At 43.8% G+C, this 24,717-nt stretch overlaps 1 protein-coding gene across 5 annotated transcripts in view; it reads left to right on the top strand.

Moving 5' to 3' along the window:
• Positions 1–7,697: 7,697 nt before the first annotated feature.
• Sgk3 (serum/glucocorticoid regulated kinase family, member 3) overlaps positions 7,698–24,717 on the top strand; it is a 126,472-nt gene continuing 109,452 nt past the window's right edge. For 2 of the 5 annotated variants that reach the window (XM_039109233.2, XM_063287121.1), the window contains exon 1: positions 7,698–8,115. The gene's annotated coding sequence lies outside the window, so the exon portion shown is untranslated. Of the gene's footprint in view, positions 8,116–24,138; positions 24,222–24,327; positions 24,509–24,717 lie in introns of all 5 variants that reach the window. The other 3 variants (XM_039109232.2, XM_039109231.2, XM_063287120.1) reach the window with 2 other exon arrangements.

Raw genomic sequence — 24,717 nt, 5'->3', positions numbered from 1 at the left:
AAAAAAAAAAGAAAACCAAAGGCTGAGGATGTAGTTTCGTGATAGAATGCTTGGATAGTGCACACAAGGCTCCTTCGAAATGCTCTCCCCAGGGTACTTCCTTCAGAATATAGATACACTTAAAGGTGGGTGGAGGAAGGGAATTAGTTTTTAACTCACTGCTAAAATTTTACAGAGAGAGAGAGAGAGAGAGCGAGCCTATGTGCCTATTCCATGCATATTTATTAGTTGTTAGGTAGCAACCCCCCCACAGGCAGCATCAGAGAAAAGGTAGAGAAATTTTGACTACTTGGATTTTTTTTTTTTTTTTTTGGTCAGAGCAAAAATGCATAATTCATCTTGAAAGTCAAGTCCTCCTTTTAGTAATAACAGCTAGTACATATGCACCACTTTTATACAGAGATTTCCATATACTGCCGTCTTTCTGTATCCATGGGAGATGGGCTCCAGGACCCCCATGGATACCAAGATCTGCAGATGCTCAACTCCCTTATAGAAAACGATATTCGAAATAGCATTGAAGTGGCATAGCTGGGCATGGTGGTTCAGTCCAGTCACTCTAGCACTCAGGAGGCTGGAGGGAGGGCCCTGAGTTCAAAGTCACACTGGGTTACCTAGGGAGACCCTGTTTCAAAGAAACACAAGGGCTGGAGCTGACACTCAATGGTTTTGTCTAACAGGCAAGGCCTAGGTTGATTCCCAGCATACCAATTCTTTTAAAGTTATCGCTTGTATACACTCTAAATGTATGTTACCATATACTGGAAAGCATCGCTAGATTACTTGTAATACTTAACACAGATAGTTGCTCTGTCTAGGTAATGATGACAAGAAAATGTCTTCAAATCTGGTACAGGAACAATTGAACAGAGGGGTGGGACCTGTAGACATAGAAGACCCTCTGAACATATTAACTCCATCATCAGACAGCTGACATCACTCTGTACAATTAAGATGACTGTTTGACGTGAACTTGGCAATGTTCCTAGGAACTCATACCTGGTGATGGCAAAAATATAGCCAAGGCCCAAACAGCATACATGCTTTTTTTTGTCATTTGCCTGCCTTTTTTTTTTTTTTTAAAGATTTATTTATTTATTATATATAAGTACACTGTAGCTGTCTTCAGATACACCAGAAGAGGGCATCAGATCTCTTTACAGATGGTTGTGAGCCACCATGTGGTTGCTGGGAATTGAACTCATGACCTCTGGAAGAGCAGTCGGGCGCTCTTAACCGCTGAGCCATCTCTCCAGCCCCTTGCCTGCCTTTTTAAAAACTATTTTTATTCTTCTTCTTTCACACAATACATCTAAACCAGTTTTTCTTCCTTCCATTCTTTCCAGTTTCCCCCACATGCCTTTCCTCTCCCCCAGATCCACTCCTTCTCCATTTCCCTTCAGAAAACAGAAGGCCTTCCAGGGATATGAACTGAACATGGAAGAACATGACACAATAAGACAGGGCTGAAGCAAGGCCCTGGGTTCCGTCCCCAGCTCCGAAAAAAAAGAACAAAAAAAAAAAAAAAAAAAAAAAAAGACAGGGCTGAAAACACAACCCAGTATCAGGAAAAGGGTCCCAAGAGCAGGGGAAAGAGTCACCCCCACTCCCACTGTCAGGAGTCCCAGCTACACAGTACACACGCAGAACACAGAAGACCTTTTTTGTTTTGTTTTTGAGATTCAGAGGTGAATTTTATTACTCCTTTAGTATTCTCCAGAGTGTATGAGGAAATGGGGATTTTAGATTCACTCCTATGCTTGTTTTAAGACAGGGTTTTGCTAGGTGTCCTAGGCTACTTGTGACCCTTTTGCCTCAGTTTCTCAGGAGTTCGCTGGGAGTGCCATGCCCAGGTTGTAGCTTTCTTTTCTTTTCTTTTCTTTTTTTTCTTTTTCTTTTTTTCGGAGCTGGGGACCAACCCAGGGCCTTGCGCTTTCTAGGCAAGCGCTCTACCACTGAGCTAAATCCCCAACCCGGTTTCTTTTCAATCACAAGTGCCTTGAGCGTTTTTGCTGGAGATAAAGTTTTCATGATTAATTTCAGTCTCACCCACAGGCATTAACTCTCAATGGAAAGGGCCCACTTTTACAAAATTATCGATCCACTCCTGTGCTACATAACCGTACAATCTGCTGCTCACGGATGAAGGTGCTGGTGATGATTCATCTCCACAACCCACCAGATTGGATTAGAATATATCCGGGGCGTCAACGAGGCACACCTATGGATCCATCTGAAAGGCCCTCTCCAGACAAAGTTTCCTTTCGGAAGGAAAACCCACCCAGAATGGGGATGACACTGCTCTAATAGGAGGGTGCTCTCTACTTGACAAAAGGAGAAAGCCAGTTAGGATGGCGCCATTCCTTTCTCTGCTCCCTGGTGTTCCCGGCTGACCAAGCTACTATGTCGCCATGGCTTCCTTGACATGATGGACTGTATTCCTCTGAACTTTGAGCCCAGCTAAGACCTTCCCTCTCTTAAGTTTAATTTTTGTCATGAGTCCAGTGACTAAAACCATAACTATTACAGTGCCTCATTAAACCCTTCAAGCTGTGGAAAGCCCATTCCTCACGTCGCCGGCATGACCAGACAAAGGCCCATGGAGTGTGAGCATGTTCACTTCAGCTAATGTGTTAAATAATGAAGTGGCACTTCATTTTCATGTTTAGATGAAAAACATACATTGTCACGTGTATTCCTGAACTGCAGTAGACTGTCTTGTGTACCTTCTCCCTTCTGCCCATGAAGAAATGTGCTGAAATTCTTTATCAGACACGGAGAATATGGAATAAACTCAGGGAAAACACGGTGCTAGTAAAACAGGCCCACAGGAATTCAGTGGGTCAATCTAGACAACTCTTTTAAGTATAATCCGAGAACTAAGAGGAGGTTGCAGATATTAAAGTCTGTAATGAAGTCTGACTGTAGATGTAACACTAGACTAGGTTGCATGATCAGTGTGGACTGAGGTGTGAGAGATCACTCTCACTGTACACAAGGAACTAGTCCATCTTTTACAGACTTCCACGACCTACAACTGGACGCTCCATCAACAATCCAGACGGCAATGTGGAGAGTTAGGAAAAAGTTACTATGAGTCATAAAATAAAAAAAAAGTGTGAGAAAAGTCTGCTTTATCTTGGAATAAGAGATCAGAGTCTTCTGATGTATGAGGGGCTAAAAGCTCTTAAGGTCTGCTTAAGTCCTGACGTCCGGTTGAGACAGACAGACCTCTCAGGGAATTAGCCGGGGAAGTAACAACAGTGCACATTTTCAAGCTACAGACTAGTAAGCCCTTGGTTTTGAAATGGGTTCTATCATTAATTAGAGACAATTCAACATAAATGAGTCACCAAATGAACAACACTTAAGAAAAGCTATTATTTCCCACTGATAAGCAGCTAAAATAATAGTTATCTTCAAAGTCCACCGGCAGGTTGGACCTCAGAGGACTGATGACTCTTTGAACACAAATAATGCTGACAGGAGTTAAGTTACCACCAACTATTGACAGACCCAAATTTTGTACATAATAGCATAGTTGAACAGACTCAGAGATGCTCTGAGCAGATTGGAAGACAAGGTTTTCCTAGTGGGAATATTTAATAGTTTTCCTTTAGATAACAGCATTATTTAAAGTAATGCCTTGCTTCTGTTTATCAGAATCTTGCTGTGAGCAGTTTAAGGGCTCTGAACTTCTAACATTTCCCTTGGGTTTTTGTTTTGTTCTTGTTTTTCATGTTTCTAAATAACATAGAGTTTTAAATGCTTTAAAATGCACTTTTCCCATAATTATAAGGCACACTTAAACTTCAGGCACTTTACATGAGATTTTGAGTTTGAAGCTGGATAATTTGGTCCAAGAAACAAGGATGAGCTGTGGGTCTCTTATCTGCATCCTTCAACTCCAAATTCGTACTTTCAGATCAACAAAACTTTGCTTTGTGCCCAGGAGACACTAACAGATCTCAGTTTCCCCTCCGGTCTGCAGGTTTTTCTTGCTGTATCTTATGCTGCTTTCTGTTCTATACAAAGAGTTTTTGCTCAGAAAGCTAATTCCTTTTCTTTTTTTCTTTTTTCTTTTTTTTTCCAGAGCTGGGGACCGAACCCAGGGCTCTACCGCTGAGCTAAATCCCCAACCCCACTAATTCCTTTTCAATACTTACTCCACTTTTATATCAGGCTTTTCTTCTGTCTGGATCAACCAGCAGTTCATGGTTAGGATCATGTCTTACTTAAAGTGCCTTCCCCCAGGTGGTTTTCTTTTATTGGAGGCTGTGGGGTGTTGTAACCAGTGTATCCATTGTTGAATGGACTGGAAACCACACCAACAATTCTTGATGACTGACCCACTTAAGCCGGCGAGTCTGCACTAGGACTACAGAAACAGGACTATAGAAACTCGATCCTGTGACAGTTGATTATCTCTTGATTGGACATCCCTCTCTACAGAACCGATGCTGGCCCTGACTGTCTGAATAGTTAATTCAGGAAAAGAAATCATTCAGGTTCTGTCAGCCATTTAATCAATAGTCCTCCTTAAAAAAAATTATTTTTCTCTTATTGGATGCCCTTAACCAACTGGAAGGCTACAACAAAAGAACTACAAATAACGTAGGACATTATTTTGACATAAAGATTAATAAGGCACCATTTTAGAGAAAGATTTTTCTACCTAAATAGCAGTAATGAGGACCGAAGTGATCATTGCAGTGGAATATATTGTTTTAAAAATGTGTTAGCCAGGCAAGTGGTTAGGGAGTTTTAAAAAATACATCGGTCAACAACTCATAATATCAGTTTACTTTTCCAAGATTCTGAATCTATCCCATTCCTTCTATTTTCTGCTAGTATAAAAGAATACCAGACTGGGCAGTGGTGACACGTGCCTTTAATCCCAGCACTCTGGAAGCAGTGGAAGGCTAGCCTGGTCTACCAAATAAGTTCCGGTCCAGCTAAGGCTACATACTGAGACCTTGCCCCAAACAAAACAGAAGACTCAAACACAGAATGGGTACGTGCATTGGACAGACATCTAGGGGGCTGGTGATTTTGTAGCTGGCATGCCCAAAGTGTTAGCAGGAGGTGAAGAACTCCATGTTGAGTCATCCCAAGGTGCAAGTAAGAAGAGGCCCAGGTTCTTGTGTATAACAATCCAAGCCCTCAGTAGCTCACAGCCAATAAGGACTTCATTCAACCGTCCATCCATTCCTCACAGTTTATCCCTTATGATCTCATCCCCTACCTGCCAGGCCACACTTCTCAACTGAGTTCTGTGAAACCACACTCAACCAATCCTGGGTTGTAGACATTTTATTAAGTTCGTTTGATCTTTATGGCCTGTCATAATGTACTGTCATATTTGTTTAGAGACTGAAAAAGCACAACCATCACCCTCTTCTTACTCCTGAAACAAAGGTGGAATGGTTGGCCCGAAGTCCAAAGGGGTAAAGATATGCATTAACCCTGGGCCTGACTCCAAAGTTTGTTTTTACAATCTCAACTCTAAAGATAGAACAGATAGGCAAAATATTTGCCTTGTGTGCATGAACAGAGCCATTCTTCCAAAGAAAATATTAACATCCACAGTTCAACAACACCAAAAAAAACCCTCACCTCTTTTTAGAATTTGATTTTACAGAAAGCCTTTTAAAAGGACAGAAATATTTACCAAACACTCAATGACTTTTATAGTTTAAACTTAAACCTGCTGGTGGGAATGACATCTATACACCGTAAGAGAGTATGATTATTAAAGGGATACTACTCAAAGCACACCCTTAAAATGCATCTGGGGATGCATCTCAGTGGTGTGGCAGTAGCCTCATGTACATACAAATGTCCTGGATTTGATCCCTAGTTAAGGTCGGGGAAGAGGGCTCGGTTAGTAGGGTGCTTGCTGCACTGACATGAGGACCTGAGTTTGGATGCCATGTATGAAGCCAGCTGTGGTGGTGTGTGCCTAACCCCAGTGCTGGGAAGGCAGAGAGGGGAGGGTTCCTGGAGCTTACAGGACAGCCAGACTTCGTCTCAGAAAATAAGATGGAGAACAGCTGGGGAGGAAAACTACTTCTGATCTCCACCCTATACACATGCTTACACGTGCGTGCGCCCGCCCATACACAGACACAGACACACACACAGACATACACACACACATATACACACAGACACACACAGATACAGACGCACACACAGACACACACACACAGAGACACACACACAGATACAGGCACACACACAGACACAGATACACACACAGACACAGGCACACACACAGACACACACACACAGAGACACACACACACAGATACAGGCACACACACAGACACAGATACACACAGACACAGGCACACTCACAGACACAGACACACACAGACACAGGCACACACACAGACACAGACACACACACAGACACACACACAGACATAGGCACAAACACAGGCACAACAGCCCATACCTAACTTCCTGTCAATCAAATGAAGTTCATCCTCATTTCTTGTCCATAAATGTGGGTGGGTTCTCTCTCCCTCTCCCCCCAACCCCCCCCCCGCGCACACACACACACACACACACACACACACACACACACACACACTTACACACACAAGCTCTTTATAGTGGGAAGACAAATTTATCCTGGAAATACTATAATGGTTTCCATGTGTTTCTTTCCCCTAACGTCAAACTGCGGTGATAGTTAGGTATTTATCTTTTAATCGAGAATGATATCATTCCCCTTACTGTTTGTTGACATAAAACTTCCTTTTGTCCAAGAAAAATTATGAAAGAAAAGTCATGTTCAGTATTATGAACATGACTTCAATTAATAGATACACCAATCAGTTGTTGGTTTTTGTCACAGAGAAAGTGTGTGCTTTACTGTGGTGACTGCTTTGTAAGCAGATCATAGTGGAAGACATAAATGACCGCCAGCAATGTGCTGTGTTCCATGAACTGTGTTTTCCTGTTCATTTTGCAGTGGCACGGAGAACCGCTATTTAGAGACTTCTGTGAGAATAGTATGTTTCAAAATATAAAAGAATTTAGGTTCACAACCTATTTTAAGGACAAGGCCATATTGCAGCATGGATAGTACAAATCCATTTTCTTATTTACTCATGGCTAGATCTTTGAGTATCTTTTTGAAACATAAAGAACTGTTCTTTGATTTTACGGAAGTCACCCATTGATCTCAGTTCCTCTAATTATTTGTTCACAGATTTGTGGCGAATTTTCTGGAATCATCTGATTAAAAGGGTAGATTAATGCTGAAAAATCTGAAGCACGGCATGCAGACGGAACTCTTTCAAACAGTTATGTGGGTCTACATATCACGTGGTATCCGATAAAACCTAAATTACAGTGGTGGTGTGGCTCTCTGTTTCAAAATCTTTACTCCATAACCACTGAATCGTGTAATTCTTAGTTCCCCATTCACAGAACTGGTTTAAAAACGTAGCTTCTGTAGTTAAATGGATAAGCACCAGCAGTAGAGTGTGTAGGGCAGTTTAAAAATAATTCTTAGATCTAAAATGATGAAGAGAAAGGTATGTTATCAGGACACGGCATCTGCCAATTTGTGAGAACCCTCGCCTATCCATAAACACTGGGCAAAAAAAATCTGCTGACGTGGGAAAAGTGTAGAAAACTGCCCAAATAACGCTAAACGAAGCACAGTGGGCTCCCCAGATTGTCCGGATACTTATTTGGCTTCTGCAGCGTCCAGCTTGCAGCAAGCCGCAGCGACCAACCCCTTGCAACAGCCCGGGTCCGCTCGGCCGCTGGGGCTCCCGAGTGGGCCAAGGTCACCCTCGCCGCTGCCCTCGCGCATCCCGTCAGCTGAGCTCAGGAGCCCGGCGGCGTCTCCTCCTGAACTTTGCACCCAGCGAGAAGAGCGAGCGCAGACAGCCGAGCTGCCCCTCCATCTGCGCCGGTCCCGGCCGACTCCGCGGTCCCCTCGCGCAGCCCGCCCGCCCGCCGCCCCGCGCTCCGCGGGAGGAGCCGCCGTGACGCGTCAGGGAGGAAACGCCGGCGCCCGGCCGCGCCGCCGGGACGGAGGAACCGCCAGCGCGCTGGGCTCCGCGCCCGGGCGCCGGGACGCCGCACAGCCGGGTAGGTGTGGGTCTGGGTGGCGGGGTCGGGGCCGGGCTCTCCGGGCGCCGGGGTTCCGCCGCGGCCGGGCGCGTGGTCTTTGTGTCCTTGGAGGGAGCTCAGCGCCGCGGCGTGGAGCTCCAGCGCGGGAGGACGCGGGCGGCTCGCCCGGCCCCCGAGCTGGGCAGCGGGCCGGGAGAACTGGGGAGCCCACCTGACGCGAGATGGGGGCTCCCTGCGAGGACCCGCCCGGGGCGGCGGGATGAAGTGGTCGACCGGACTAGAACGCGTCTCCACTCTTTTTTCAAGTTCTCAGACTCGAACCCTTCTGTCTGTTTTCGGTCGATTCTCACGGTTTATGCACCGACGTGTGCCGCAGCCTTAAAAGCGCTCTAAGGTTTTCGGTTCTAAGGCGCGCTCAGGGATGGTTCTTTGGACAGGTAGAAAAGAAGGGATTCTTCTCTTGAAACAAAAGTCTTTGACTTAATTCTGCACCGAATGCCTGGTTAAACTGTAGTTCTGCAGGCAGAGACTATGCAGGGTGCACTTGGGGATTCAAGACGAAACACAGAACACTCAAGTTTCTGAATCTTTTGTCGAGGTGAAAAAAAAGGAAAAACAAAACCAAACAAAACAAGACCCTAAACCGCCTACTGGGTAGCTTGATTCTTTCCCTTCTTACTAGATTGTTTACCCAACAGGCCTGGAAAGTGCCCGCTTTATTTACCCAAATCAGCTCTTACTATGAACTGCGCTGTTTCCTAAGTGCATTATAAATATAGCCTCAAGTTCTTAACTCAAACTATTAAGTTATAGTGGTTGTAGCCATGAAGAGGCCATGCATAATCTAGTTCCCCAATGTTATACAAAGAACTGGAAACATTAGAGGAAGTTTCAGACATATTTTAGGAATGGGTGTGCCTTCTGCCCCTTAGGCTACCACTCCCTTAAGACAAGTTATTACCCCTCATTCTCTGTGGGATTCAGAGCCTGGAGAAATAGGACGGTTGCTGGCAGGTCTCAGGCCAGATCCCACATAACTTCAGAAAGGTGGTTTCTCGGATTCCAAGTATGACAGCTCAGAAACCAGCAGTTACCTTTCTTTAAACTGCCACTGCACTGGTTTTGTTTTTGAAGGGAGCTTTGTTTCAAATCTGTTTGACAATTCATATGACGTGGCTCAGATGGGAGCATCAGATTAAACTTGAAATGAACTGTGAAACAAAACGTTTTTGTTTGTAGACATTACCATAAACAGTTTGGTAATTTTCTGTGGCTGGTTGTTGCTAACACTGAGTTGGTTGACTATCCTGTAAGGTGTCCATTTTGTGACTTGCAGGTTATATATAGAGAGAATTTCCCCCCACCCCCCAACCTCCAGATAAAATGATCTTTTCAAATGAGTTTTCGGGCTGGTTCCTAGATGGTAAAGACCTAGAGTGGTTAATAAATAACATTCACATGGGTTTTGTCATTGTGGTGATTATAAATGTAATATCAAAATCTTTTTTTTTTTATCATACTCACTGTCTCTGTTGGTTCTTTCCCTTCCCATAAGTGTCCATTTCCTGGGCAGTAACTAAATGAGTTGATAAGGACTAGGTATGAAGCAGGGAGGCTCTCCCTCCCCTGATACAGTAGGCACCACAGGCATGGGTGGTACTTGTGAACTAAATCTAACATCTAACAATTACATTGAGACCACGTGAGGTCAGTACATCTTAAAAAAACACAACCTCCCTTTTGTACAAGTGAAGACACCAAAGCATGAAACTGTCGATTTGCTGTGGCCCTGTTTGTGGAGCTGGTGAAGGGAGAGCCCAAATGGAGTAGCGTACAAACAGGCAGAGCCTGGCACGTGCGGGCCTGTAATAAATATTTGTGGAATGAATGACTTCAGGAAGCATGCTCTTTCAAAACACACCTCCCAAAATACCATGGTAATTGATTTGTGCTGAAGAGAGGCCTAACCTGACGCTTCCCGTGTTTCACACAGTATCAGATGCAGTATTTTCCTGTAAAAAGGACAAAGATACCCTTCGGACTCAGGATTTATCAACTCTAGTTTTTGAAAGATAATGTAGTGGTTGTTTTCTTTTTTTCCTGTCAAAAATCCTACCCATTTTTTGGGGTGGGGGTATGGTTTTAAGGGGCTTTAGGTCGGACAGATGCTGTTAGTACTTGTGCTGACAGCTTTTTTTTTTTACATATGTCTCTAAGCTGTGCAGATTTATGAGGGAGTACAAATATGATGATCAAAGGTATATCTCAGTTTTCTTCTGAAGTGTCTGACATGGTGGTATGTTTTTTCGAAGCAAATTACTTTAGTATAAAGCATCTTCTGAAAAAGAAAAAACCCCTTCATTTATTTATATCCTTTAAGCATGAGCCTCTGCATCCTAAAGTATGTGGTCCCAGATAGATTACCTTTAAATAGAGACACTATGGCTATTACCCGGAGAGGACTTGAGAAGGGCCACCGGGCGAAAGGCAGCATGGCCTTTCCCACCAGGGACTTTAGGAAGAGAGAACATCTTAATGAAGAAGATCTGAGTCACTTGCCTGTCAGCCGTCTGTGAGGAGGTGGAATAAGTGCTTTTAACCTGCCTTGTAGAAACTGCCATTATCAATCTTCACGTGTTCTTCCTTTGAAAACTTCATGTAAATTACGGACTAAACTGCTGATTCATGAGAGTCAAATTATGTAACGTGTTATTCCTGACAGAAACGGCTCCCACACTCTTAAGTGGGGACGTGTCTCTGTTTTTCTTTACCTGCTCCATTTCTGTTGGTGGGAGCTTTGATCTTGACGCACTCTCCCCATTTCATGGAAAAGTGATAAATCAAGGAGGGTCCGAGAGGCCCGGTCTTGTAGTTCACATCAACATTTAACTTACTAGAAACTCTGAGTTAATTACTGTTGTCGAGAAGACGTGGAATCACATGTTGAAGGCCAGCCCGGCGTGTCAGTCTGTGTGAGGCCAAGGCCAAGGGCTTTTAGAGAGAATTAGGGCAGTGTGCAGCAAAGCTTGCATTCGTTTAGTTTTTCAAACTCATCCTGGTTTCCCCAAGGGTCTTGTAAACATGCCCAAGTCTATCTCTGGGTATCCACAATTCTTCTTAAAATCCAACTGTATATAGCTCCATTGGTAGAGTGTTTTCCCTGGTATTCTGGAGGGCCTGAATGGGTATGATCTCCACTGTCATCAGTCAAACAAACAACAATAAAAATAAAAATAAATAAAAGGGTATCCCATCCCTATAAAAGCAGTGCTTATGGGACCGAGTCATCGGAATCCCCAGTTTGATGCAGCCTGGACTACATAACTAAATCCTGTCTCCAAACCAAACAAAATAAACCCAGCAATGCGTCCCCAGCGTAAGGTCAGTCATGGGTGGGGCTGCTGTTGCAGGGCGAGGGACTGCTCTTTTCTAAGCTGTATGCGTGAAATAAGAGATGTTAGTCAGACTCTGAGAGGTTCCTGTGTAGGAGAACCTGGTTTCCACCATGGGGACAAACACAGGAGAGACCTAAGGGGACTGACACCTGGGAAGGGCTAGAAATATCTACGGGTGTGGTAAGTTTCCACAGGCAGAGTTCCTGTATGCTCACATGGGCCATGAGTGTCCATATACTTGAGGCTAGTTGTTGGCCTCAGGCATTATTCCTTGGGAGATGTCACCTTGTTTTAGACACAGTGGATTTGCCTGCTAGGCTAGGTCGGCAAGCCAGCGAGCCTCTTGGAATCCACCTGTCTGCAGGGCTAAAATTACACGTGCATACCAGCATTCCTTGCTCTAGACATAGATTCTGGTCATCAAACTCAGCTTCTTACGCATATCTGGCCAGGTCTTCCAACTTAGCTATCCCCATGTTCCCTCAGCTTTCTTGTGTATTTGTTAAGCAACTAAAACCAAGTTTCCTCTGGGTAATCAAGTCAAAGTGTATTTCATAATGCTCATCTGTAAAAATGGGATTCTGGGGTTGGGCAGATTGTTAGGTAAACAGTGCTCGCTATACTGTCCTGAGCCTGAATCCCAACACCCACAAAAATGTGGGCATGGATGCACACCCCTGTGACTCCAGCACTGGGGAATGCAGGCAGGTGGGTCCTGAGACTGGATGACAGGCTGGCTTAGCCAAAAAGTTTAGCACTGTTTCCAGGTCAGTGAGAGACTCTGCCTCAAGGTAGTAAGGCAGAAATAGTAGAGTAAGACAGAGCCTGCGCTCTGGCTTCTCTCTCTCTCTCTCTCTCTCTCTCCCCCCTCTGTCTCTGTCTCTCTATGTCTTTCTCTCTCTGTCTCTCCCTCCCTCTCTCCCTCTCTCTCCTTTCTCTGTCTCTCTGTCTCCCTCTCTCTCTGCCCCCCTTCTCCTCTCTCTCTCCCTCCCCCCTCTCTGTCTCTCTCCCTCCCCTCTCTCTGTCTCTCTCCCTCCCGCCTCTCATACTTGCTCCAGCGCACCCCCCCCCCCACTCAACTGGGACTGGATTGGCCAGTCTCCAGACTCAGGATTATAACTTCAGTGTATGTCATTGGAACTGTTTGCTTGTTTGAGTTGAAAATGAGGGAACTTATTGCTGCCATCATCTGCTTTCTACTTTTTAATTGTTCTTGAGATGGAAGGTTTCACTCTTTTGCCTAATGTGGCCTCCATCTCTTGGCCTCAAGTGATCCTCCTGACTAGGTCTCTTGAGTAGCTAGGACTGCAGGCGCATGCCGCCATGTCTGGCAGTATTCTGGCTTTTAAATAAAAGATTAAACTTGGGCTGGGTGTGGTAGGGCGTACTTGTGACCTCAGTGTTTGGAAGTCAGAAGCAGGAGGATATCAGGAGCTTAAAGCTAGCTTGGGCTATGTATCAAGGTCATCTAAAACAGAGCTTAATTGATTTTAAATTTCTGAGTTTGCAATTCAGCATTTACATATGCAGAGAGCCACGTGCTGTAGGACAAGCACATAAGAGTATGCCCATATGTGAGATACGAGATGTATGATTAGCTTGGGGACCTTGAGAGAGTTCCCCCATCCATGTCTGCTTCCGTATTGTCCACTGGTGTGGTCGGTAAGTAGGTCTTGTTCATGCAACCATGTTTTGAGAGTTTATGGTCACAATATCCCTGTTCTGTCTGGAGGACACTGTCTAACAGCTGGCATCTGAGTCTTCTGGCTTTTAATGGGTTTTTATTTTCTTCTTCTTCTTCTTCTTCTTCTTCTTCTTCTTCTTCTTCTTCTTCTTCTTCTTCTTCTTCTTCTCCTTCTTCTTCTTCTTCTTCTTCTTCTTCTTCTTCTTCTTCTTCTTCTTCTCCTTCTTCTTCTTCTTCTTCTTCTTCTTCTTCTTCTTCTTCTTCTTCTTCTTCTTCTTCTTCTTCTTCTTCTTCTTCTTCTTCTTCTTCTTCTTCTTCTTCTTCTTCTCCTCCTTCTTCTTCTTCTTCTTCTTCTCTTCCTCCTCCTCCTCTTCCTCCTCCTCCTCCACCTCCTCCTCCACCTCTTCCTCCTCCTCCTCCTCCTCATCTTCTTCTTCTCCTCCTCCTCCCCCTCCTCCTCCCCCTCCTCTTCCTCCTCCTCATCTTCTTCTTCTCCTCCTCCTCCTCCCCCTCCTCCCCCTCCTCCCCCTCCTCCTCCTCCTCCTCCTCCTTCTTCTTCTATGTTCCCTGAGCCTTGGGTGTTGAACTTACATTGTAGATTGTTGTTGTAAAAATATAAAAAATAAAGTGGCTGTCTTTTATCCCGCTCTAGGTCCGGCACTGTAGTGCCCCAAGATATCTGCTGGATATCTTAATTCTTAGTCAGCAAAGTGTCTCACCAGCTTTGCTCCATCCCATATCCCACTGTGGAAGGCCTCTCTCTGAGCTGGCAGCAATCTCCCTACCTATCTAGTTTCCAAGGCAGGTTTCCATGCCAGAAACACACATCCCAACTCTGTGCCCGCCCAGACCAGCCACCCAACACTTTCTTACACTTAAATCTACACATGAAAGAACACACAACACAAGAACCTTTGGTCCAGTTGATAAGATAGAATTGCTCACCTAAACATACAAAGCCCAGTACACATCCATCCCTTAAAAACATTCATAAGAACCTGTAAAGGTACAGTGTGAAATCTTAACATCAGCCTCCATATTGTCCCACCACAGCTTCTCCCTCTGTCCTTCCTGTCTCTTCCTCCTTTCCGTTCCTGTCTACTCCTCTTCCTTCAAACTTTTCTCCCGCCCATCCTTCCTTCTCGTCCAATGACAGGCCTCCTTTATCCTGTACCTGCCTCATCTGTGACATCATCTCACAGTAGATGTACCAGTTAGGAACGGGCTCTCCATGCTCATTTATTTCTGCATTTTGACCAGGTAAAGATCTGCATAGTAATCTCCATTTGCTGCAAAAATGAAGCTCTTTTGGAGAAGGTGATGGCTACATTTGTCTGTGGATATAAGGATTTAGAAAATAGTTAGACACTGTGTGTCTAGGAACAGAGCAGCAGTAGGTTCCTCTGGGGTCTGTGGTCTGAACAGCCAAAGGTAGTTGACTAGGTTTACAGTACTGGGCGTGAATTCTCACCTAGGGCGTGAGCCATAAATCCACTGAGACAGTTATTGGTTACCTAAAGATACAGGTACCACTACTACACCACTGGGGATGTTTTCCTGGGTAGGCTGTTGGCAGTTGGCAGGATTCACAGCTCAGTAGGATTGCTTTTCCCTTGGCAGCTTGCACAGCACCTTCTAATACTGTAAGAGCTCGGCCTCAGGGAGGAGGCTTCTGGGCCACTTCTGGCATGCTTCCTCCAAGTCCTGGGTCTGAAGACTGTGCCGTGTCACTTCCGGCATGCTTCTTCTGAGTCCTGGGTCTGAAGGCTGTTCTGTCTTCAGTGATTGAAACTTTCCTTTATGTTCTGGGAGGCAACTGAGGCCAATGTCGAGAGCTTACTTTGTTCTGAGAGTCTCATTGACCGCCTGAACAGTAGTTCGAAGGAAGGTTGTTTGTTTTTTAATTCTGTGCACATGTGCAGTCCGAGGCCTGGTGCCTTTGGAGACTGGAGGCTTCCGATCTCCCCGGAGTCTTCCTGGCTCTCAAGTGGCTTCTCACTGGATGATATTTTCTGGTTCCATCCATTTACTTGCATATTTAATTTAATTTCATTTCTTTTTTTGGTAGCTGAATAGAAACTTCCATTGTGCAGATATACTAAGTTTTCATTATCCGCTCACCAGTAAAGTACATCTAAGCTGCTTCTGTTTCCTGGCTGTTGTGAATGAAATAGCAGTGAAAGTGGCTGAGCAAGTGTCTCTCTAGCAGGATCTAGAGTCCCTTAAAAGATAGTCTTCTAGGCTCCTATTTTTATGTGCATGTACTTAGATATTTTCTGGGCTGTTGTGGTTCTGTTTTGTTTAAGAGTCTACCTCTGCAGCTCAGGCTGTTCTGAAAACCATTATGAAACCAAGATTAGGCTTGAATTCTGGATAAACCTTCCATCTCGACCTCTGGAGAGCTGGGATTGCCTGCACGAGCCATTGTCCAGGCACTTGGTGCCATTTTACAAACATTCAGACAGGCTTGCTTTGCTGGTTAGAGCCATGCTTACGTAGCCAGTGAACGTCAAAGATTCCATACACCTTTGAATCAGTTATTTGTTGTGTTTCCTGGCCAGCCGCCATGCCTCAAACCTGGCTGACATTCTTGGAAATTCATACGACTGCTAATAAGGAGAATGTGTGTGAGTGTGTGCACAGGTTGGCAGGTCCACCGACGCGGCATCAGACATATGTCCTCTTGTGGGTCAATGGTGTGTGTTGTCAGCGCATTAAAACACTCGATAATCAAGAAAAGCAACGACGGGGCATTTATAGATGATTTGCTGTAAACACCAAGAGAAGCAGAAATGGTAGATTTGAACCAAGGGAAAACTGGCTGCCGTGAAGTTGTTAGGAAGGAGAGCGGTTGGACTTGAGCCGTTTGAAATGGTCTTGTAAGCATAAGCACATTGTTTGAAGTAATTGGTCTGACAGCGCCGCTCTGAGTGGTGGAAATATGGCGTTCTTATGATCCTGCTTTAAGATAGGCTGCCTTGGGGGAGATAACACCTAGTTAAATTTCACACACACACACACACACACACACGCATCCCCTCCTTGCATCCTGACACCCCCAGCTTTTCCAGACGGCTGTCTGTGTTGACATCTCTTCACTTCCTTTCTGCGTTACCAGTTTGTGTACGGAAGTGATCCACTCTGCCCCACTCCAGCTCCACGTCTTCCTCTTTGCTGAGCTCTGCCTCTCTGCCTTTCTCTTTCTCTCCTTTTCATTCCTTTCTCTTCTTCCTAGCTTTTGCATCAAACAGTCTCTCCGGCTTCATTTTCTCTGTTGGGTCCTCACTTTGAACTTGAACAAAAACGATACTAATTATAGCGGTGTGTTTAAGAGGCGGCCTTTAATAAGGAAAAGGTAAGCTTTTAGTTTGCAAGGAGAGGTGGATATTATGAGGAATGAGTGGTTTCAACCTCCAAACCCTTATGGAGTACCCCATAATTCCTTTAAAAATATCCACACAAACTTCACCTACCTCCTCGTCACTAAATAAGCTGTCTTTCCATAAGCACTGACATGGCCCAAAATATTTAAGCTATTTATAAATTTTTCCTATAAAAGGCATATAAATGGGTCAAATAGAGTGTTTGGTTTGGAAAGACATCTCCGAGGTACAACACATTGCCTTTAGACAATGCACCCAACGTTCAAGTGTCCGGCTCACAAACAACTTTTCGTTGTTGTTGGTTTTCAAATGAGTCAAAGATTAAGGCAACATGGTCTATCCAGTTTCTGAATGCTTGCCCTCCAGATTTCCATCACAGGTACACACTGGATCCAGCTGATGCTCTGGGGTCAGAGAAGCAGCGAAATTCCTCGAGCAGTGCCAGGTCTCTGCTGGAGATGAGTATGAGGGTGGTGACTCAGATGGACTCAGGTTGCCTGCATAGGTGCTTGGACCAGGGGCTTGAGGACCACAGAGACTTACCTTTTAGAAACATTAGTAGATTTTTTTTTGTTTGTTTGTTTCTTTTTTTCGGAGCTGGGGACCGAACCCAGGGCCTTGCGCTTCCTAGGCAAGCGCTCTACCACTGAGCTAAATCCCCAACCCCACATTAATAGATTTTTAAAAGATGTTTTTATTCATTCTCCCAACAACAGGCTACTAAAATTGAAACATGAACTATTATCTTAGTTATTTGGACATTGTTAGAATACAATCAGAGAGGTTGGGGATTTGGCTCAGTGGTAGAGCGCTCAAGGCCCTGAGTTCAGTCCCCAGCTCCGAAAAAAAGAAAAGGAAAGAAAGAAAGAAAAAGAATACATTCAGAACTCAAACTGCTATTTTTTTTATCAGTTCTTTCTTAAAAGAAAAAAAAGCATTCGTTTGTTTGTCGAGTGTGGGTGGGTAGCTTGCAGGAGTTGGTTCTTCCTTTTTACCTTGTGTGATCTGAACCCAAAACCAGATTATCAGGGTTGATGTCAGGCACCCTTCCCTGTTGAGCCCTCTCACAAGCCTTGGTAGGCTGCCCTCCCCCCCCCCCCCCCCAGACAGGATTTTTTCTGTAGCCCTGGCTGTCCTGGAACTCACTCTGTAGACCAGGCTGGCCTCAACTTACAGATCCTCCTGCCTCTGCCTCCCACTACCTGGCTTCTCTGCTGTGTTTTTTATGTGTGTGGACTTGCACAGTGGGTAGTTTACTGGGACATTAGTATTATTCTCTTTCGATTGGTCATTTTTATCTGTTTTTCCCCCTCTCACCAGTATTTGGTTTAGTTTCTTGTTTGAAAGAGGATTTTTTTTTTTTTTTTGGTTCTTTTTTTCGGAGCTGGGGACCGAACCCAGGGCCTTGCGCTTCCTAGGTAAGCGCTCTACCACTGAGCTAAATCCCCAGCCCCAGGATTTTTTTTTTAATTAGCTAAAGATAAAGTACTCCAATGTTTTAGCAGCGGGTTTTTAGTATTTCTAAAATCCTCTTTGGATTTTTGTCTTAGAATTCTTTTTTTTAATTTATTTTATTATTTTATTTTTTTCTTTAGAATTCTTTTACTTCTGGCTTCTACTGTTATTATCATTGTTTCTTCCTATTTCTCCTTTTCTGTTTTTGTGTGTGTAGGTTTTTAAATAAATATATTAGTCTCACTTATGTGTAAAGGGAGAGAGAGAGAGAGAGAGAGAGAGAGAGAGAGAGAGAGAGAGAGTGACTATATAGGAAAGAAGAGGGTTTTGGCTCTCCTGGCACTGAGATTACAGGTGGTTGTTGACCCTGGGAACCAAATCTAGTCCTCTGCATGAGTAAAGTGCTTTTAACCACAGAACCATCTCTTCAATTTCTTGGAGTCAGAACCTTGGTGTCTGTTTGTCCGTCCATCCATCCATCCATCCATCCACCCATCCATCCATCCTATTTCCTATAGATCTTAATGGCGTTACTATTGTTTAAGAGAACCGACTACATATGTAGCCATGTTGCAAGGACTGGTAGTGCTTTGCCAGCACCTGGCTTGTGTATTACTTCCTCCAGTGCTGCTGGAACTGACACACTGCAGAGAAACTGTAGAAGAGGAAATGCTTGTTTTGGCTCCTGCTTTCAGATTCTGGACTGTCATAGCAGAGGAGGTGTTCAAGGAGCATGTGTTGGACCTCTTCAGAGACTGGCAGGCCAGAAAGCAGAGAGAGCAGCTGGAGCTAGAAGAGGCCATAACCGGGCTGGAGAGATAGCTCAGTGGTTAAGAGCACTGGCTGCTCTTCCTGAGGTCCTGAGTTCAGTTCCCAGCAACCACATGGTGGCTCACAACCATCTGTAATGAGATCTGATGCCCTCTTCTGGTGTGTCTGAAGACAGCTATCGTGTACTCATATAATTAAAAATTAATGAGGGAGAAGAAGAAGAAGAAGGAGGAGGAGGAGGAGGAGAAGGAGGAGGAGGAGGAGGAGGAGGAGGAGGAGAAGAAGAAGAAGAAGAAGAAGAAGAAGAAGAAGAAGAAGAAGAAGAAGAAGAAGAAGAAGAAGAAGAAGAAGAAGAAGAAGAAAAGAAGATGATGATAGTGGCTGTAACCTTCAAAGGGATGTCCCTGTGAGCTACCCCACCAGCCAGGCCCCATGTCTTATAGGCTCCACACACTTCAGAATAGTCCCTGAAGACCAAGGGCCAACATGGCTTACTTCCCTTTCATGCTGTCAGGTGCTGCAACTACAATACAGTGTGAGGCCTTCCATTCCGATACTGCAAATCAAGCCAAAGTTAGTGAGAATCATGTCATCTTTCCCCATGACACCTGATGTTATTGGTGTGTATAGTTGATCTACTGAAGATTATATAGATTTGGTGTTGTGGGAAAATGGAGGTGCTTATATTGACATAATTCTTCTTCCCCTTTGAATGGTATCGTTTCCACCATCAGAATCTTTGTAGTTTCATTGCTTACGGTGTCTGTTTTTCAACAAATGTAAAGCCACAGTAACTATGGCTTGGATGAGTTGGATAGTTTTATTTGTAGATGGACACACTGAGCACAGAAGGCCTCAAAGGTTGCCACTCATATCAACATGGGCCCAGAGCCCATCTCTGTTGGTCTCCCCCACTTTACTCCTTAGTCCCTTTGTGGCTTTTGACAAGGGGTTAAAACTTGACTGTCTCAGCAAACACAGGCAGAATTAATCTACAAATAATCCAGATAGCCATCTGCTGATGAGGCAGTTAAGTGGGTTTAAAGATGGGCTCTGTGCTTGAAGGGGCTCAAGACCCCTTATGAACAACAATGCCAAGCAACCAGAGCTTCCAGGGACTAAGCCACTACCTAAAGACTATACATGGACTGACCCTGGACTCTGACCTCATAGGTAGCAATGAATATCCTAGTAAGAGCACCAGTAGAAGGGGAAGCCCTGGGTCCTGCTAAGACTGAACCCCCAGTGAACTAGACTGTTGAGGGGAGGGCGGCAATGGGGGGAGGGTTGGGAGGGGAACACCCATAAGGAAGGGGAGGAGGGAGGGGAATGTTTGCCTGGAAACCGGGAAAGGGAATAACACTCGAAATGTATATAAGAAATACTCAAGTTAATAAAAAAAAAAAAAAGAAAAAAGAAAAAAAAAAGAAAAAGATGGGCTCTGTGTTTCTACTTTATCGTTCTGAAATAGTTTGAGTGTTTTAGTTCAGGAACTGGTACCAAGTTTTAAGAACTCTGGCTGAAGATGCATTGGGTATATTACAATTCATGTCTAATGGAAAAGGACTCGAAATTGTATACTTAAAAAAGTTGATTGAAGCCTTGAGCCAATGCAATTTGAATGTTATTTGCCAAACTTTTCAGACTCTGTTAGTAACCAATGCCCAGTAAACTTGAAAACAACAGTGGACATGGCTGTGTTATGAAACCACTCAGGTGCTAGTACACTCATATCTGCCCTCACTCTGCCTTTTGGGGTGGGAAGGGGCATTAGTTTGGCAGATACTGAGATGAGCCTCTAAGAAGGAAAAACAGTAAACATTTTAGGTATACAATCTTTTGTGTAGACTGAAAGGACTCTGTCCTTCCAGCTCAGATTAATGCTGTTTTAAAATGGCTCATGGAGAGGATTGGTGCTTTTCTGCCCAGTGCAGATACAGGGTTGGACCCTTCTCTGCTGTGTGTGCTGTGTGGTGACATGGCAAGGAGGCTCTTATCAGGTCTTATGCTGGCACCTTGGTCTTGACCTCAGCCTCCAGACTGTGCTAACAGATATTCCCCGTGTAGCTGCACTAACCCGTGCTTGGCGTACTCTGTCATCCGCTGATGGGTATCTGGGTGGTCGCCATTTTTTACTCTTAGGAATAGTGTTGCTGCGAATATTTATAAATAAATCCTGTGTGGCCATATGTTTTCACCTTCTGCAGACATATACCTCAGAGCAGAATTGCTGGACCGTATGTCACTCTAGCTTAACTCTTTTGAGGAATTCACAAACTGTTTCCTTGAATATTTGCTTGACTTGTTAGTGTATAATGGCTCAGAATTCTTTTTTTTTAATTTCACTTATCATTATGTGTGTGCATGCACGGTGTGTGTGTGTGTGTGTGTGTGTGTGTGTGTGTGTGTGTGTGTGTCCTACAGTGTGCATGTGAAATCTAAAGAACAACTTTATGATGTCATTTCTCACTACCTTTATTTGCCCTTAGGGATGGAACTCAGGATGTCATACTTGGGTGGCAGTTTACCCGCTGAACTATCTCATAGGCCATAAGATTTTAGATTTTTTTTCACACATTCTCAAACACTGTTGCATAACCTCATATTTTAGTCAATGTGAAGTGGCATTGTGGTTTTGATTTTCAGGGTCCTAGTAACTGTGATATATATATTTATATATATATATATATGAATTATTAACATTTTCACATTCGGCTTTGGCCAGTTGTAAGTTTTCTTTGGATAAATACCTCTCCAGAGTCTTTGTCCATTGGAAAGTTGCTTTATTTCTCTTTTTCACTTCATTTGGGCCTCATCGAATTGTTCATTTTAAAAGTACTACCAAAGACTATTATATCTGGATTTTGCTTTGTGTAAATTATTCTGATTCCCAGGTCAGTCTCTTTCCATGTCTTCTCTGTTTCTCCCTGGGTTGGTTTGCTACTGTGTTCTACTGAACTGTGTGTTCCTTCTGTGTTATCTGACTGTTTGCTGTGCAGATGCTCCTGGCCTGCTTTGAAGCACCCATTACTTCTTTGAGCCTGGAAGGCATGTCCCTTTTTCCAAGCCTGGTTTTAGCAATGTCTCTTCTCTCTTCTTTCTGATCAGCATAGCCAAAGAGCACTGGTGACCCCTGACCCCACACTCCCGAGAACCAACATTTGACTTCACCGCGTGTCATCGTGTGTCTTGTTTTTACCTTTCTTCTTTCACTGATTTGTGTTCTTATATCTCATTACTCCCTTCCATCTAGTTACTTGTGGTTTACTTTACTCTCCTGTCTTTGGTTCCCTTTTCCTTTTCTTGGAATGGAGATCTTAGACTGATCTCGGACGCCTGGACTCAAATGGTGCTTTGGCCTTAGGCTCCTGAGTTGAGGGTACTTCCAATACCACTCCTAGCTCTCCTCTCCTGACGTTTTGTAAGATTTATTTTTATTTTATGTGTTTGCCTCTATGTGTCCATGTGCCTGGTACCCAAAGAGGTCAAAGAGGACATCAGATTCCCCTGGAATTGGAGTTACAGGCGGTGGTGAGCTGCCATATGGATGCTGGGAACCAAAGGCAGGTCCTCTGCAGATGCCGGAACTGCTGATATTGGCTGAGCCAGCTCCCATCGCCCTTCCTAGTTCTTAAGGTTAAATGTTTGGCTACTGATTCAAAACTCTCTTTTTAATATAGGAATTGATAGGACATGCTTTCCTCTGAGTATGTTATTAAGTTATCACTGGAATTTGTTATGTTGTGATTTAAAGTATTTTCCAGTTGTCTTCATGCTTTCTTCCGTAAATCCACTTGTTGCTTAAGAGTACATTTTGTAAATTTACCACATTTTCTTTGTATTACTTGCCGATTTAATAACACTGCTCTCTGAGAACACACCTTGTATGGCTTCTGGATTCTTAATTTTACAAAACCTTCTTATGGCCTAACATCTGGACTGCTGTGGAGATGTTTCTTGTGAGCTTGACTTCCGCTGCCGTCAGGTGGGGTGTACCTTATGTCACCTAGGTCTGGTTGCTTCCGGCTCAGTCATGACTTCACTTGATGGTCCTCTGCCTGATTGCTTCCTTTACCACTTCTAAGGCACGGTTAGTAGTTCATTGATCCAACTCTGGAAATTCATTATGACGGTAAAAGGCTCAAGTGCAAACTTAATAATGTTTCCATGAGATATTTTTTAAAAAGGATACTTTTAGCCAGGCAGTTAGGGCCTTTAGTCCAAGCACTTAGAGGCAGAGGCAGATGGATCTCTGAGTTCAAGGCTAGCCTGGTCTACAGAGGGACAGTCAGACCTACGAGAGAAACTCTGTCTCAAAACAACAACAATAACAGTAATTAATCAAGTTTACCTTTAAATGTTATAATTTGACTCTAAGTTACATTTGGTGCTATTTATCAGATTTGTGGTTATTTTGTGTCTATATCGTAAGATTTGCTAGTCAAGTACACTAGAAATGTTTTTAAACAATACTGACACCCATCTCAAATGAAATACCATTCTTATTTTGATCAACTTAACAATGTGAAGTATTGAAATACAGCTTTTCTAGTTTTTAATTAAGATAACATTTTAGAAAAATAGAATCTTCTTCCTGATATTAATACATTGCTAAGTGTTCTTATTTATTTTCCATGGTGACATTGTTTGATTTGCAACTATGAGAATTCTATGAAATGCTTGGCTTGGAATCTTCAATGGTAGAAAAGCTGTGTGAGATCTGGCTGTTAAAGAGATGACATAACGAATCAATATTGAATATAATAAATTTCTTTCCTTGTCCAGAATGGCCTGGATATTTCAATGTCATGAATAATGCACTTATAAAAATATGTTTTATTATAAATATATATGCATATATATACACACATAATATAATTTGACTTTTCCTTGTACAACACAAAATATTTACAAAATAAATATTCTTTATTTAAAAAGTAGACTAGTGTTTTGAAATTATAAAAAATCAAATATCTGCATTTTGATGCTTTTTAAAGCTATGTGTGTATTATGCATGAGCTTTAGTTGCTAAGTTATCATATAACAATAAGCATTTAGAAGGCCATGGCCTGATGAAAGATGTGGAATCACAACATAGAGCAGAAACTCTAGGAGAAAGTACAGCTAACAGACAGCACCTTAGAAGAGGGACGAAGAACACAGAGCAGGAGGTAGGTGTGCACGTCTTTATGGGTCTTGGCACAGAGACTGTCACTCAGAAATGCATTCCTAAGCAATCTAAATCTGTTTCTGTCTCTGGAAGGGAAGTGTCTGAGGGAGAAGCTGGCTGTTGACACACATCCTCTTCTGTAGTGTGGTTACTACAGTAACTGAATTACATATTTCCATTTAGATCACATGGCAAGACACTTGGCAACACTGAACGTGTAAAAGGCGTGACTGTGGATCTGGCGTGTGAGCTGGCCTATGGAGGAGGTGGTGCTGTGGCGCAGGGAGGACCATGGCGTGTGAGCTGGCCTATGGAGGAGGTGGTGCTGTGGCGCAGGGAGGACCATGGCGTGTGAGCTGGCCTATGGAGGAGGTGGTGCTGTGGCGCAGGGAGGACCATGGCGCTTCCTGAATGTTGGTGGAGGTGAACTGCCTGCTGCTGCATTCTGTGTAACAGCCGCCTCACCTGGAGAAATGAGGCCGCCCAGGTCTAATGTTCTGTCTGCCACTAACTCGAGTAACCTTTTGCGTGCGAGAATTCATTTTCTTCGATGGTAAATAATTCAAAGTTTTTCCCACCTCTCAAATTCTATGGTTCTATTAAAATCATTTTTTAAGAGACTTGAAAGATTATCCTTTCAACAAAGATGGACTTTTTTTTTTTTTGGGGTTCTTTTTTTCGGAGCTGGGGACCAAACCCAGGGCCTTGCGCTTCCTAGGTAAGCCCTCTACCACTGAGCTAAATCCCCAGCCCCAAAGATGG

Source organism: Rattus norvegicus, chromosome 5 (genome assembly GCF_036323735.1).
Source record: "Rattus norvegicus strain BN/NHsdMcwi chromosome 5, GRCr8, whole genome shotgun sequence".
NCBI classification, from domain to species: Eukaryota; Metazoa; Chordata; class Mammalia; order Rodentia; family Muridae; genus Rattus; species Rattus norvegicus.
Note: the sequence above shows the minus strand (reverse complement) of the source record. Positions and strands in the feature narration are given on the sequence as shown.